Source organism: Macrobrachium nipponense, chromosome 4 (assembly GCF_015104395.2).
Source record: "Macrobrachium nipponense isolate FS-2020 chromosome 4, ASM1510439v2, whole genome shotgun sequence".
Taxonomy (NCBI): domain Eukaryota; kingdom Metazoa; phylum Arthropoda; class Malacostraca; order Decapoda; family Palaemonidae; genus Macrobrachium; species Macrobrachium nipponense.
In genome coordinates this window covers 125,668,901-125,682,933 of record NC_061100.1, presented here as the reverse complement: position 1 = coordinate 125,682,933, position 14,033 = coordinate 125,668,901, and the positions used below count along the sequence as shown (strand labels likewise).

Here is a 14,033-nt window from a genome sequence, read left to right as displayed (position 1 = left end):
AGATTTTATGATGTTCAGTTTTGTCTTGATGAACAATTACTTTGACCTTAAGATCAATGTTCACGTGTGAGCTTTCGCCTGCTCTAAATGCCTCAAGCATTAAAAGAAGAAACTAACCACGATTTCCATTCATGTATATCAGTTGAAAAAGGTCTCATTTGAATATTTACCAAAGCGGATGAATGAATCACCAACCTCTGTTGTTAATAATGACGGGCAGCCTAATGACAAGCTGTTCTTAATCTATTTGTTTACTACATTGTCTCATGTGGAAACGACCATTCATTTTGTAAATGAATATAAAAACTGTTAGTTATCGTATAATCTATCTCTATACTGATTGCCAGTTCGATAAGTTGCCGTGACCTTGTCATAAATGCACTGATTGACAGGTGCAAAAGGTTCCATGTGACCTAGATAGCAGATAAAGAACGTCGCGTTTATAGCTCCCTATTTATCAAGTAAGCAGAACCAGATCATTTACATTTCAGTCTGGCTAATTGCCGGCGTTGTTTGTCATGCCTTCATCAACGGTGTAATTATGGCGCGACTGTGTTTATTCGGTTGATGTGGGAATAACAGCAGGACGAAGTAAGGTGTGGTTATGATATCATGTACAAGACATACAAGCCAAACCTTAGTTAACCTAACATAACCTTTCCTAACCCCAGTGACCAAATCGTGTCTTAATCTAATCATATTTCATAACTATGTGCTTTGTATTCGAGGAAAAGCGAAAAATTATGACACCCTTCTTGTTGCGTATATTCAGCCATGCGTGTTTTTTGTATCGGTACAAATCATACCTTTTAATTCTTGTTTAGGTATAACTTCCTTATCATCAAAACCACTAATTTGACAGACGAGAAATGGTTCTGTCCATCAAATCATCTATGTTCATTATTTTTTCACGACTCGTCCACTGAAGAAATCCTTTCTCCCAACACTTCAGAATAATATGGTCTGTTTACGAACCCTGATGCCTCCATTCTTTCCAGTCTCAGTATATTCTGATAACTTCTTTCACTTTTGTAACTCTTTTACATATCAACACACTTCTAGTCCTGTCAATTTTTATGCCAGAGCATCACTGAAACTGGCAGCCGTGATTCCAGATAATTCCTAATCAATCAATCAGCTTCAGACTTCTTGCTTTCATTAAACTTCGTTCCCACAAAGAAGAGTTCGTTCAGCTCTTCCTTCAAACATTCCCAAGTTGGCTTCCATATACGATGAAAGTCCCTGTGAAATATTTTGCAAACTAGCTGCTATCTTTCCAGCTCCACCTATTCTCTCATCTAACCATATTCCACTATGCTTGACACCAAATAACTATACCGCCCTATTACATTTAGTCTTCCACCTTTCACACTGACATTCAATGCTCCTTCTTCTTAATTTCCACTTACTCTCATAAATTATACACGCTCAACTTTCTCCTTTTGCAAACACTCTTCTCGCCAAAAAATCTCCAATTACTTACATTGAAACACTTTTAAACTCTAAACTATTTTCTACACGCTTCCTTTACTATCCCAAGCCAGTGCCACATCGCCTGCAAATATCACACATTCCACACTCCATTCACAAATCATTTTCTTATCCCACAACCTTGCACTTGTTCTACTGCTCTTTCGTTGATTTCTAACATCACCCCCACCATAAGACAGCCACGGTGACTTGCCATACCCATATTTTAGAACCACCCAAGTCACTTTCTCATATTCATGTTCAAACACACTTCAATTCCGTCACTCTCAACAATATGGACACAGTAAACCTTACTACACTTCAACAACTTTCAGGCTAAGATACAGGCTAAATTGACATTTTCTTATCGACTGGAAAGAAATGATCTATTATCATTAGTTTTATTACTATATTATTATTATTACATTATTGCTACATTGCTGATAAGTGAATGTAAAATAATGAAGGCAATTAGCTAAACTGAAATGTGAATGATATGGTTCTGCTTACTTGATAAATAGGGAGCAGTAATGGGACATTATTTATCCGCTGTCTGGGGTGCATGGGACCTTCTGCACCTGTCAAGCAGTGTGTTTATGACAACAAGGTCACGGCCAATTATCGAACTGGCGACCACCAAAGAGATAAATTATACTGTAACATTAGCAATTTTTATTTTCTTTCTAAAATTAATGGATGTTTCCACATGAGACAATCTAATATACAAATAGATTAGGAACAGTTTGTCATTAGGCTGGCCTTACAGTTTAAGTTTTTTCAACTTCAAAGTATGTCACATGCAGTTTTGTCCTTCCAGACCCCTCCATAATTGATACATAACAAACATTCGATCCACACACCTCTTCCATTTATAAACCACATTATTCTTCCACTATCAGCCTTTCTGTCACCTTTCTTACTGCCTCAAACAAAAGCCTGCCATACATCTTCCCTGGATACTTTAATATAATGGAGATATTATTCCTGTTACCCATTCCTTTGAAACCTTTCCTTTTTGCGGACATAACTTTCCAACCCTTGCCAACTACTTATAGGCAATGCCAGTATCGTAACAGTACATATTTGTAATCCCATCAACTGCTGGTGTCTCTACTTTCCTCAACATTTTAACTGCTTCCATCCTCAACAGCCACTTTCACAAGCATTATCATCCTTACAATAAACCTTTCCACTCCTGAGTCATTCAGTTCAGTCTCCCTTTTATCTATACTTACTCCATCGACCTAAGATTACATTCACTTCAAACAGCATCTCCCTATCTGCATACTTCGTTCTGAGATTCACAATAATAATAATAATAATAATAATAATAATAATAATAATAATAATAATAATAATAATAATAATAATGATGATGCTGGGTACCAACTCAAGAAAGGAGGCAACAGAATTAACCATCTGATGTTCATGAACGACATCAAGCTGTATGGTAAGAGTAATAAGGAAATAGATACCATAATCCAGACTGTAAGAATTGTATCTGGGGGCATCAGGGTGGAGTTTGGAATAGAAAAATGCGCCTTGGTCAACATACAAAAAGGCAAAGTAAAAAGGACTGAAGGGATAAAGCTACCTGATGGGAATCGCAACAAACACATAGATGGGCCAGGATACAAATACCTGAAATAATGGAAGAGGATATAAAACACCAAGAGATGAAGGACACAATCAGGAAAGAATATATGCAAAGACTTAACGCGATACTCAAGCCAAAACTCAACGCCGTAAATATGATGAAAGCCACAAACACATGGGCAGTACCAGTAATCAGATACAGCGCAGTAGTGGAGTGGACGAAGGTTGAACTCCGCAGCATAGACAAGAAAACTAGGCAAGAGCAAATACATACAGAATATACATAACACCTAAAGAAAGAGGTAGAGGACTACTAAGCATAGACTACTGCGTCAAAATCGAGAGCAAAGCACTGGGACAATATCTGAAAACCAGTGAAGACGAGTGGCTAAGGAGTGCATGGGAAGAAGGACTGATGAAAGTAGACGAAGACCCAGCAATATACAGGCAGCAGAATGGCAATCAGTACAAAGGAATGCCACAACAAACCAATGCATGGACAGTACATGAGACTGACAAAAGAACTGGCCAGCGATGAAACATGGCAATGGCTACAGAGGAGAGAACTCAAGAAGGAAACAGAAGGAATGCTAAATGCGGCTCAAGACTTGGCCCTAAGAACCAGATATCTCCAAAGAACAATAGATGGAAATAATATCTCACCCATATGTAGGAAGTGTAATATGGAAAACGAGACCATTAACCACATAACAAGCGAATGTCCGGCACTTGCACAGAACCAGCACAAAAAGAGGCATGATTCAGTAGCAAAAGCCCTCCACTGGAGCCTGTGCAAGAAGCACCAGCTACCTCGCAGTAATAAGTGGGACTATGGTATCAGAACAGATAGGGTGATACGTGCCAATAGAACAGACGTGACGTTAATTGACCAAATCAAGAAGAAAGTATGTCATTAATGTCGCAATACCATGGGACACCAGAGTAGAAGAGAAAGAGAGAGAGAAGATTGATAAGTTTCAAGACCTGAAACCAGAAATAAGAAGGATATGGGATATGCCAGTGGAAATTGTACCCATAATCATAGGAACACTAGACACGATCCCAAGATCCCTGAAAAGGAACCTTGAAAAACTACAGCCGAAGTAGCTTATGCATAACAGTGTACTCCTAGAAACAGCACACAGTGAAAAAAGTGATGGACACCTAAGGAGGCAGGATGCAACCCGGAACCCTACACAATAAAAAAAAAAAAACAGTCGAATAGGATGACTGTGATAGACAAAATAATAATAATAAATAATAATAATAATAATAATAATAATAATAATAATAATAATAATAATAATATACACCAGCTAGCTTGCAGTAATGTGTTACGAACCCCAACCTGAGGGAGTGATAAAAAACGATCAAGCAAAGATCCTCTGGGACTATGGCATCAGAAGAGAGAGGGTGATACGTGCCAATAGACCATACGTGACTTGACTGACAAAACCAAGAAGAAATTATCACTCATTGATGTCGCAACACCATGGGACACCAAACTAGATGAGAAAGAAAGATAGAAAATTGATAAGTATCAAAACCTGAAAATAGAAATAAGAAGGATATAGGATATGCCAGTGGAAATTGTACCTATAATCACAGGAACACTGGGCATATACGGGAAAAAATGCCAAAATACCAAATACGACACAAAAGGATGTACCATAATTTTGTTTTTTCTCCGACTACAAAACAAGTCTTCTGTGTTCACGAAGGACAAAAATCATGATGACTAAGTCCCAAAGAAACGTTAACAAGAAAACAAGAAAGGGTCAAGGATAAAGCTGGCCTGTGCTAAGGTCCGAAAGCCAAGAGAACAAAAGAAAAATGGATAATGGAAAGATGGATCGATAATATTCCTTGTGAAGTTTTCGGGGAATTTCAAATCAAATCTGATGCGACGCAAAGATACCATTCTGTACAACCCCATGAATTGGATATATAACTAAAGATTGAATTTAGGCCAAAGGCCATGCACTTGGACCTATGAGTTCATTCACACTGAAATAGAAATTAAGAGTAAAGGCTTGAAAGGTGTAACAGGAGGAAAACCTTGTAGTTGCAATATGAATCAATTGTTAGGAGAGGGTGGAAAGTAAGATAGAAGAAACAGAATATTGAATTTAGGCTAAAGGCCATAGACTGGGACCTATGAGGTCATTCAGCGCTGAAACAGAAAGTAAAAGGCTTGAAAGGTGTAACAGGGGGAAAACATCAAAGCAGTTGCTTTATGAAACAATAGGAGAGGGTGGGAAGTAAGATGGAAGAAAGAGAATATGAAAGGAGGGACAGTGAACTGACGGGTAATATGACCCTTAAAGCGCAAAAGGATCAGGCAGAAGAAACTCGCCGAGGGTCAAAATGATGGAGGTTCCGTAATGGGGCTCCATAATTTTCGTTTATTGGGAAATTAGTGTCAGCGGAAATATAATACCAGAAATACTTTCCTCCCTATTTGTTCCTCCGGCTTTCATGGCCTTGTCAACCATTTTCTTAACGATTAACGACCTCTCTCTCTCTCTCTCTCGTACTACACACACACACACACATACACGCATTAATGTTATCTCTCTTATACACAAAAGAAATCTATCTCAATCTTTTATAATATAAAAATTCTCTCTCTCTCTCTCTCGTACTACACACACACGCATAAATGTTATTTCTCTTATACGAGTACACACAAATACACAAAAGCATTCTATTTCAATCTTTTATAATATAAAAATTCTCTCTCTCTCTCTCTCTCTCTCTCTCTCTCTCTCTCTCTCTCTCTCTCTCTCGTACTACACACACATACACACACGCATAAATGTTTTCTCTCTTATACGAGTATACACAAATGCACAAAATCATTCTATCTCATTCTTTTATAAAACAAAAATTCTCTCTCTCTCTCTCCTGTACTAAACACACACACACGCATAAATGTTATCTCTCTAATACGAGTACACATAAATACACAAAAGCATTCTATCTCAATCTTTTATAATATAAAAATTCTCTCTCTCTCTCTCTCTCTCTCTCTCTCTCTCTCTCTCTCTCTCTCTCTCTCTCTCTCTCTCTCCTGTACTAAACACACGCACACACACACATGCATAAATGTTATCTCTCTAATACGAGTACACACATATACACAAAAGCATTCTATCTCAATCTTTTAAAATATGAAAATTCTCTTTTTCTCTCATACATACAAAGTCCCTCCCCCTGTCGGTAAAATTCTCCTTTTGTTGTCTGCTGGTTTGATATCGCTTTGAATCCCTTTGGAAGTTAATGTTATTCAGTGGACGTTTATTTATTCAGATTTTCGGCTGCGAAAACAGTCTAATACTCCTGAGGCAGAGGATGAAGGAGCCCGAACTCTCCCTCTCTCTCTCTCTCTCCTTTATCTGTCTGAGCTTTGCATTCACCACCACAACTTAAAAAAACACATCCAGTAGAAATGTATTTTCTCTCTCTCTCTCTCTCTCTCTCTCTCTCTCTCTCTTCTCTCTCTCTCTCTCTCTCTATGTATGTATGTATATATTAATAAGAAATTATTCATGGTTTCGTAATTTCATCTTCTGACAGAGATGACGTTACTCCTCGATCTGTCGGTCTTCTTAAGTTGATTTCACGCATGTCAGGTTGAAAGTAAAATGAAAACCAATAGATGCAGGAGAGAGAGAGAGAGCTAGTGTACGCATTCCCTCTTTGAGACTGAAAAGGTCAGAAGTCACAGGAAGGCCAAGCACGAACCTACATCAGAAGGGGGGCGGGGGGCGACCGATACGCAATAAGCCACACGTAATGTGAATGGCCTTTTCATGGAACGATTTCCATTCATATCGCGATGCAAAATACAACCGTTTGAAGATAAAAATTAAACGAGCCTTTGATGAATACAATTTGCACGGCGTGGCTCTTTCCCATATGGTCGCTTCCAGTTTTCGATCGTGCCAATTCCTGTCGTGCTAAAAATTATTCCATATTGGACCAGTAAATTTCTCCAGATGAGATCTGAAGACTTCGACCTTTCCTTCACAATCATTGTGCTTATTCAGCCTAATCATTTTTCTCCCGCCTTTCCTTTCCCTTTCTTGGACCTGTTTCTCTTTTCTCGTAGTTTTCCGACCTGAACCAAAAAAAAAATGGTTAGGTTGGCGTCTCTTTGGCCTTTGATCATAAGGAAAAAGAAGTATTGAAAAGCTTATTAGGACGGGAAAATCACTGCTCATAAGCAGCCCAGTCCAATAGCAGACAAGAAACAGAATAGGACAGCAAACGAAGATATATATATATATATATATATATAATATATATATAATATATATTATATATATTATATTATAGATATATATATATAATATACATATAGTATTATATATAATATATATATATTATATATAATATATAAATATATAATATAATATGAGATATATATATAATATGATATATATATCTATATATATAATATATATATATATATATATATAATAATTATATATATATATATATTAGGATATAATATATATATATATATATATATATATCTATTATAGATCCCCGTCCCCCGGGTTACGATGGTCTCAGCTTACGACGTTCCGAGGTTACGACGCTTTTCAATTATATTCATCACACATTATTTCCAGGGTTATGACGCATGTTCCAGGGTTACGACGCCTACAACGCTCATCTGGCAGATGAAATATGACATCAAAAATGCAAAATAATCAATATTTGCGGGTTTTTTTTTTATGAAAACTGCCATAAGAATGCAGTTTACATAGTTTTCAATGCAACCAAAGCATTAAAAGTAAGGTTTTCTTAGGATTTTTGACGATGTTCCGGCTTACGACGATTTTCGGCTTACGACGATTTTCGGCTTACAACGCGTCTCAAGAACGGAACCCCAGTTGTAACCCAGGGACTGCCTTCTATATATATATATATATATATATATATATATATATATATATATATATATATATATATATATATATATATATATATATATATATATATATATATATATATATATATATATATATATTACGCGATCAAAACAAAAACATGTTTTTTAATTGCACTCTCACTAATGAGCACATTGTTCACACTTTATAAAGAACACATACCTGTGCTTGATGTGTTCGTTCATTAGTGAATCCTCGAGCATGTATGTTTGAACGGAGTCATGGCGTGTTCCAGGGGACTCTGGCGGGTGCAATCAGCGCTCGCTTCCGTAGAGCCGTGACTTCTGTCACTTAAAAGTTGAATTGGATCGCTTAGGTCTTGTGACGGCGGTTTTCCATCAAGAAAAATTTGACGAGACACCTGAAACAAACTGGAGCTCTAGTAAAATCGACTGAGCCTTTAACTAAATAATAAGGTCCATATTGGATTCTAATACTAGAGCACTTTAAAAATATCCTCACTGTTACGTGCAAAGGATGACCATGTGCCTCTTTAACAGTCAAGTAGACAATTGCCCTCTTATCACAAATACATACACACACCTACAAACATACACACACACACACATACGTATTATGTACATAATGTGTGTATGACTTTTACCATGGGAATTAAAACGTTATATACGATATAAACAGGATATAGAACTATGAGTTTGGTGAAACACAGAGTTCAAGATTTTTTACATTTACCCTGAAGCATTCTCTAATTATGTACTATGTAGAAAACATATTAAAAAAAAGACTACTTGATTTTCAACACTCAAGATTATAAAAATATACATCCGGTTATTGAATAGAAAGTATTATATTGGAGTTCCATGTTTAGATGAGGAACAGCTATCTTGGATTAACCGAGGACATTGACTATCGTTACTGCTCACCTTAAGGCCCGAACCTTTCCAAAGTTAATCAAGTATACAAGAAAAGCAAAAAACAAACGCAACAGATAAGCAACAAACAAACTCACATAACACATTTATCATAAAAGAGACAGTATGACTGAATTACCTCAGAATGCCAATAGGAGGTAGTGCATTATTAAAGTGTGTTTTCAGGGTCCCTTGGGCACATAGCTGCATAACTTTCTACCTTTTACTGTGCCTCCACGCTCGCTCCTTTTCTTCAGGTTTGCTGTCAAACTATTACTTCTTTGCGGAACTGAGTGGCTTTCTTTCAGAGTACCTTTGTGTTCTAGATCTCTTTACTTTGCTACCCAATCACCCCCCAACCCCAACCACCTATTTTACTTGAAACGCCCGAGAGGCCGAAAGTGTCCAGTGCTTGGTTTTACAGCCTGAATTTCACGAGTCAAAGAAATTCCTTTGTCTGTCTGACTCCAACAACTCTCAGTCCGTGAAATCAATGTTGAAAATACCCCCATGCAAATGTAACCTTTTCGAATAGAAACTATAAATCATGCTTGCGAAATAGTTCTCGACAAAGCAGCAGCATTGTTTATGCAATCGACTGCAAAGACTGTGATTCATTTCATTTGGCCCTGACAAGTAAAGAGGTGACTGTCGAAATAAATCGACAAAAACGTTCAGTTCGAACTGGATACAAACATCCAGTTGGAGATGACAAAAACATTCAGTTGGAATCGACAAAAACATTGAGTTGGAATCGACAAAAACATTCAGTTGGAATCGACAAAAAACATTCAGTTGGAATCGACAAAAACATTCAGTTGGAATCGACAAAAACACTCAGTTGGAATTCACAGAAACATTCAGTTGAATCAACAAAAAGATCTAGTAGGAACTAACAAAAACATTGAGTTGGAATCGACAAAAACATTCAGTTGGAATCGACAAAAACATTCAGTTGGAATCGACAAAAATATTCGATTATAATTGACAAAAACAAGGGTAAAATCCGATTAAACGGACTGGTCCCGTAGTGATAGGCTCACAAGATGTAATGATATTGCCCCTAGAAACTTCCTAGAACCCGCATTAAGCACAGCAACCAAATGAAAATAATATTAAAGTCAAGGGGCATATACTCTTGACGACCTTCTGCAAAAGATGTTCGAAGGAGATTTCAAAGAAAAATTAATGATTATCAATAATTCATGTTGGTCTCATTAGTTAATCTAGTTCCCGGGTGAACCGAACACAGCTGTTCCTCAACTAAAAATCAACCTCGAATGTTATGTAGAGTTTTTTTTTTTAAGTTTTCTTGGTGGTCTTTCTTTTTTTGTGCGTAGTTTATTCCTTTTTTTTTCGCCCTATATAGAGTCCAAAGTCCAAAAGTAAAATGTCGTTGGAATTGTCACGAAGTGAGAATCATAATGATATACTTGTTTAAAACCAAATTTGTGATCCGTATTTTGTGAGAAAGTTGTTCTTATTAGTTATATTGTATCAGGGACGAACAAAAAAGGTATATGTGCGCAAGTTGGATGGTATGAAATTAATCCCTTAAATTCTATTGTTCTTTATTCTAAAATTCTATTTAGAATTTACGAGACGACAGGATAAGCTGGTGAATTATAATGGCAGGGCAATCGCCCGTAAGCTGGTTTTCTCAGATAAAAGTAGGCAAATTGACGATATCTTAACAGGTATCAGAAGTACTACTAGTTTCTGTCAACAAATCAATACTCAGTTCGCATTATTTTTGTTGTCAGTTTCAGAATGGAGGATGATCTAAGACAACAATCTCATGTGGCAAAAGCAGTTTACATAATCTGCTGTAGAAGTCATACTTATAACATTTTATTCATATTTTAAAATGCCTATTAAAAAAAATATACCAGCCCAGCATCTAACTGAGGACGCACTTTATTTCAGAGAAAATGAGACAAAGAAGGAAAAAAAGAAGAAGATGCACAAGAGAGCCTTCAGCACATCCTCAGGGGCACTTCTGCCCAAGAGCTCAAGTAGCCCATGAGTGGAGTTGGAAGTGTCTTACACATTTTTTTCACTTATTATAATATATTGAGTAGCATATTCAATACAGACAAGGACCACCATAGGACTGCTCCTCATACACCAGGGTGGATGTTGGATTATGTGTAATTACATGTTCTCTTTGGTTGTTTGAAAAATTATACTTAATTTAGTCCGATTTCACATTTTCTTTTGTCTAATTAGAATTTTGCTTCCTAAGCAGCAAAATTTGTTGTCTGGTAATTTGAAAGAATTTCTGTATATATACTTATACATTATATATATATATATATATATATATATTATATATATATATATATATATATATATATATATATATATATATATATATACTGTGTTTTAAATACATATGTATATCAAGGCCAGAAAAGTGACGTCATAAATAATTTAGGTCAACGTCACAAACCACACACCTTGTTCGAATATTGTGGCAGTAATAAAGGCACACAAATCTCTTAATTTCACAATTTCATTAGGTCTTTCTGGCTTAATGGTAATAAAAACAGTAATAGCCTAAAGGTTACACACAATAGGAACAACCAAGACCGCGACTTCGTGCAAGAGTATGAAAATGAATCAAGATATTCTAGGAGTAAGATACAGACTAGAAGACCAGATCCCTTCCTGTTGAAGAGAGAAACCAAAAAAAAAAGGATATAATGGATGGAGCCACTCCAGTTAAGGGCCTTGAAAGAGAAGAGGCAGAAAAGTACCAAGATCAGAAGGTGGAAACAAAGGCTGTGACCAGCTGAAGTGGAAGTAGTACTTCTTGGAAGAGGAATCCAGAAGGAACCTGGTGAGGATTGGTTACACAAACCTCGAAGAAGGATCGCTTAAGATAAATATAATGCTGACCATAGCAAGGATAATTAGGGAAGTGGCGAAATTCTAAGAAAAATGGGTGATGGGAGGTCAGATTCTCAAGAGGCAGGTCATCAGGTCATCACGACAATAATGCAGGAAATTGTTACGATCCGTCTTGTCTTCTTTGTTCTATGGCATCTTGAATGCGAAAGATTCCGCCATGTGTCTCTGTGAGAGTCCTCGTCATCTCTGCTCTATTTCCAAAAGAAATTTCTGTCCCACTCAACCTAAATGGGTGTCTCGTTAGCCTTTTCTCTGCGTTGAATTTTGAGGTTGAAATTCAAAATAATTTTGACCCTCCCACATACATTCCTATTCTTATGAATAATTATTAGCAAGTCTGTATCTCTCTCTCTCTCTCTCTCTCTCTCTCTCTCTCTCTCTCTCTCTCTCTCTCTCTCTCTCTCTCTCTCTCTCTCTCTCTCTCTCTCTCTCTCTCTCTTTTTACTCCCTCGCTCAACACCAGACTTCCCTTCCTGTTAAAGACTTCCATTTTATAAATAAAAAGGAGAGAGAGAGAGAGAGAGAGAGAGAGAGAGAGAGAGAGAGAGAGAGAGAGAGAGAGAGACCTTACCATTTGCACGCACACGCTTAAATTGCACAGCGTCACGAAACGGTTCTGTGCTGTTGCAATAATTCCGTGGTCAAAGATTGAAGTGGGGTTCCATGCCTGGTAGTCCGTACTTTGGGCTAAAGTAGATTTAACATGCGACTGTTTGATTCTTGCTGTGGGATTTCCCTCTAAAGCTTCGTGGTTTGGTCTGAGTGCGATTATTCAGTACAATCAGCTGCACAGGCTAATGGTAGATGAGTATCTTGTTATTCTATGCAGTTGAGCTCCCACCTCTATCATTTAGCCCAGGTAAAATACTTTCAGTAGAATCTATATACTTCAGATATTTTTTCTGAAATAAATTGACAAAGTTTATACATTCATTGGAAAATTTCTATGGTTACATTTTTCAAAACTTAAATTAGATGTATTCCTTTCCAACATATTGTTGAAATAAACTATCGTTTTAGCCTCTGTCCATCTGATGGTACGATTGTTGTCATTGACATGAAAGATGATTTCACAGCTTTTTTGTGAATGACTTTATGCTGCTCGATTCCCTTTTCCAAATATTTTCCAGTATGACCAAAGCAAAAGTTGCCACATGATTTGCAAGGGATTTGATATTCACATTCTCTAGTATTGTCCAGAAAGTTCTTCAGAAGTGCTTTTCATTATATTACCGTACTTTAGAGTTAGTGTAGCTTTAGCTACACTAACTCTAAAGTTCTTAACGAGATGAGGAACGTCTTTAAAATTATGACATGATGGCACTGGGAGCAAGGTTTTGGTATTTATTTATCTCTGTTATCATAAAAAGTCCCATCTGAATTGATAAACAAAATTTGATAATGAAGCACGTTCTCTGTCCCAAACGAGGAAACAACTTAATTTTGTCATGACAGGTGGGAATGTTTTTTTAACCGTTTGTATGATCGTTTATACAATAACCCTAGCACATACATTCAAAGTCAATTTCTACCACTATATATTAGTCCTCCTGAAGGTAATTTTAAAACTAAAGGTGAAATCTGTCAGGAATTATACCCTGTTTCAGTTTTTCTTGTGGTAATTTTACATACATTTATCGCTATCCGATCCGAGAGAGGTGTGTGTGTGTGTGTGTGTGTGTGTGTGTGTGTGTGTGTATGTGTGTGTGTGTGTGTGTGTGTGTGTGTGTGTGTGTGTGTGTGCAGTTCTCCTGAGCGTCTGAGATTACACCTCTTGTACAACCTTTACGTAAAGCATCTGTTTCTGTTTGTGCTGATTTTCCTATAATATTGCAACAAAATTCTTTTGTTTAACTGGTAACTGAGTTTAAAAGAAATTGGTTTTTCTAAAAAATGTTGTCCCAGTAAGGTTGTGTTCGTCATTTGAGATTAAATTTTCTTTTAAGACTGCCTTGCTAACTGGGATAATATGAACGTACTTCTTAACAAACTTGATACGCACACACATTCTTACATGTTGAAATCTACATATAGTCTTCCTTTGATACTCCCGCAACCACACTCTTCAAGACTAAGTTCTAAAAAAACAGGTTCACGGGTATACTCAGGTACATTATGACCTCGTAATTCTTAGCATCACCTCTTCACCAGATGGACCGGATTTATGCGGAGAGCGTTATAACCCAATGTTCATAGCTTGGCCTAAGAAGTGAATTAGGTT

General features: G+C 36.8%; 2 protein-coding genes across 8 annotated transcripts in view; one reads left to right on the top strand and one right to left on the bottom strand.

Moving 5' to 3' along the window:
- LOC135211136 (beta-1,4-glucuronyltransferase 1-like) overlaps nt 1–14,033 on the top strand; it is a 90,791-nt gene that overhangs the window by 50,732 nt on the left and 26,026 nt on the right. The gene's annotated exons all lie outside the window — the stretch shown is intronic.
- Nucleotides 1–14,033, bottom strand: part of LOC135211135 (uncharacterized) — a 190,385-nt gene that overhangs the window by 163,296 nt on the left and 13,056 nt on the right. For 3 of the 6 annotated variants that reach the window (XM_064244282.1, XM_064244280.1, XM_064244281.1), the window contains one exon: nt 8,190–8,388. The exons of 2 other annotated variants lie outside the window; for them this stretch is intronic. The gene's annotated coding sequence lies outside the window, so the exon portion shown is untranslated. Of the gene's footprint in view, nt 1–8,189; nt 8,389–12,383; nt 12,721–14,033 lie in introns of those variants that run through there. One more of the 6 variants, XM_064244283.1, reaches the window with a different exon arrangement.